The following is a 3,483-nucleotide window of genomic DNA, read 5'->3' as shown; positions in this document are numbered from 1 at the left end:
TCATGCCCTTTTTATTTGCCTGTGTATCATTTAGAATAAAAATTGGCCTCGGCTTCCTTCGAACCTATAGGTTTCTGTCCTTGACACTGATGGGATCTAACCAGCCATTCTTATTAGGTCATTTACTGTAATTTTTCCACCACATTTGTAGTGAAAGAAAGTGACCGGTCAGCCATATTGGCACTCCCTAGTATGAATGAATGGAATCCTACAGTATTTCAATTACATGTATTACTTCTTTTTTTTGTGGGGAGAGTAACATTAGTCACCTGAAAAAATTATACTTCAGGAAAATGCTATATTTTTGTTTTAACTCACATATTCATTTAAAAGTATGAATTAAGGGGTCTGTAATATACAAAACGTGGCAAAAATGAATGTAGATAATAATAAATATTTCTATAGCTTCCAAAATATTTTTTACAATGAAGGAGGCACGGTGCCTTCAACACGGCAGGTAGCCTAGTGGTTAGAGCGTTGGGCCAGTCAACGAAAGGTTGCAAGATCGAATCTCCGAGATGACAAGTTAAAAATCTGTCATTCTGCCCCTGAACAAGGCAGTTAGGCCGTCATTGTAAATAAGAATTTGTTCTTAATTGACTTGCCTAGTTAAAGGTTAAAAATAAATTAATAAACACAGCGCCCCCTACAGTATTCTAGAGTGCGTTCGTAAATTTAGTCTGGCTATCTACTCCAATTTCCAGAGCACTTTCATCTGACAGTGCTAGAGCGCAGAATATGAATTTACTAACACGCAACACCCGATGAATATGATGTTTAATCGTTATCTCAGCTTTTCATTTCCTTAACTGGTCATACTGATTCAGTGCTGATTTTAGCATGTACATCTTGATGGGGCAAACAAAAAAGAAATTGGTGGGATGCATGCCAGCAAAGCTACTACACAACACTAAACAATACATTAATTGCAATATAAAGGTGACAAAAGGTGCCCACAAACTGTTAGGTCCTACATAAAGCTGTCCCAACACCTTACCACTACTACACCTGGCTATCAGCTGAGCCTCGTCTGGCAACGAAACAGTTAATTCAACCTCATTTACTGCCTTTAAAAAAAACATAGCTGATATGGCTGACTTGCTTAAACAAGTGTGGTTTCTACTGACAACTGAGATGTACAAACACTGACATAAGGGGACGACAAGCGGCTAAGAGGCAATCCGTAATTTCAATTAAGACATTAATGAGCGAGCAAGGATGGATGTAGTCAATATAACTATTTGTTCAGCACTTTCGAAATGTACAGCTACAGAATTCAGAACATGGGCCGTTCTTAGTGTTCTCCCTGTACACCAAGTCAGAACTGTAGGATAAATAAAGGGGGCATTTAAGCAGGCAATGAAAGCTCTTACAATATTCAATGATTAGATTTCTCTAAAACAGGTTATAAAACATGTGCACCACCAAGTCAGAACAGTAGGTGAAATTTTTAAAAGTTATTAGGGTGAAGCATATGGGCTACTAACAGCTTACTACAGAACATACACTTAGTATTACTTTCTTAGCTACAGTATACATATCTCCCTGGCATATTACATCATTTATGCAGCAGCATACAAGACATTTTTGTACTCACCTTGTGCTGTTCTCACTTGAAAAGGAAGGTGGCGCGGCGGTCTTTCGTAGGGACAATTTTGTCAAAGTCTGTGATTATCTGGATTTATGGTGCTTTCAAGACAACTGGGAACTCTGAAAAAAACAAGGTTGAATCATGATGACGTCAGTGATCTTCAGGTCGTAGCTCTAAAAAGAGACCCGAGTTCCCAACTTACAATTCCGAAACCTTGAGAAGTACTCCCTGTCCTATCATATGTTTCTCAGAGTTCTAGCCAGGTCGGGTCAACCACAGTTTAATTGTTCTCGGTATTTTCTTAGGCACACACATACACACACATTTCTCTCCCTCCCAGTCCAACCTAGTTGGACTTATGTTTAATACTTTAATTATTCCTTATAAATGCTACATAAACTATAATCCCTAATGGTGAAGTTTCAGGGTAGAATTATTTAACCATTATCTTTAAACATATACATTATTTTATCATTTACGCAATCCAAAAACGGTCCATTATTAATCGCAATCTGGGTCAGGTGGGCATAACTTGAAAGCTTATATTGCCAAAAATACCTAGGTAAATTATAAAATACTGTAGGCTCTTCGTAAGGCATAACACAAGGCCTGGTGAAGTGTTAAATTAAGTGTGTTTTGTTTTTATAGATCTTCAGCTGGGCCAAGGATCCGATATTCACCGTTATGTCACAATAAGCGCAAAGACCTGATACTGATCCTGGTTTCTGCTGCAGAAATGACTGTTTATATAATCTCATTACACCTTAAAAATGCCTAATTTGGAGTTGCCGAAATGGCGCCACAGCCTTCCCAAGTTTGTCTCATCCCATTTTATTTCCCCATCTTGTCACACATCGGACTTGGATAAGTGGTGTAGTGCTATTAAGAGGTTTAGAAGGCTTTTTCAAAGAATGAGAATACATTACTTTTTTTATTTTATCTAAGGCATCTGTAACCAAGATGCATGTCTGTATTCCCAATCATGTGAAATCCATAGATTAGTGCCTAATAAATCTACTTCAATTGACTGATTTCCTTATATGAACTGTAACTCAGTTAAATATTTGAAATTGTTGCATGTTGAGTTTATTTATTTTTGTTTAGTGTATATACAGACCAAAAATATAATACACAACATGCAAACAGTTCTAAGATTTTACTGAGTGACAGTTCATAGAAGGAAATCAGTCAAATGAAATATACTCAGCATTAAATGAAACATCCTCTCACTGTCAACTGCGTTTATTTTCAGCAAACTTAACGTGTAAATATTTGTATGAACATAACAAGATTCAACAACTGAGACATAAACTGAACAAGTTCCACAGACATGTGACTAACAGAAATGGCATAATCTGTCCCAGAACAAAGGGTGGGTCAAAATCAAAAGTAACAGTCAGTACCTGGTGTGGCCACCAGCTGCATTAAGTACTGCAGTGCATCTCCTCCTCATGGACTGCACCAGATTTGCCAGTTCTTGCTGTGAGATGTTACCCCACTCCTCCACCAAGGCACCTGCAAGTTCCCGAACATTTCTGGGGGGAATGTCCCTAGCCCTTACCATCCGATCCAACAGGTCCTAGACATGCTCAATGGGATTGAGATCCGGGCGCTTCGCTGGCCATGGCAGAACACTGACATTCCTGGCTTGCAGGAAATCACACACAGAACGAGCAGTATGGCTGGTGGCATTGTCAAGCTGGAGGGTCATGTCAGGATGAGCCTGCAGGAAGGGTACCACATGTAATGCACAGCGTTGAGATTGCCTGCAATGACAACAATCTCAGTCCGGTGATGTTGTGACACACCGCCTCAGACCATGATGGACCTTCCACCTCCAAATCGATCCCGCTCCAGAGTACACGCCTCGGTGTAACGCTCATTCATTCGAC

Source organism: Oncorhynchus nerka, linkage group LG18 (assembly GCF_034236695.1).
Source record: "Oncorhynchus nerka isolate Pitt River linkage group LG18, Oner_Uvic_2.0, whole genome shotgun sequence".
Classification (NCBI taxonomy): domain Eukaryota; kingdom Metazoa; phylum Chordata; class Actinopteri; order Salmoniformes; family Salmonidae; genus Oncorhynchus; species Oncorhynchus nerka.
This window is presented reverse-complemented; position numbering follows the sequence as displayed.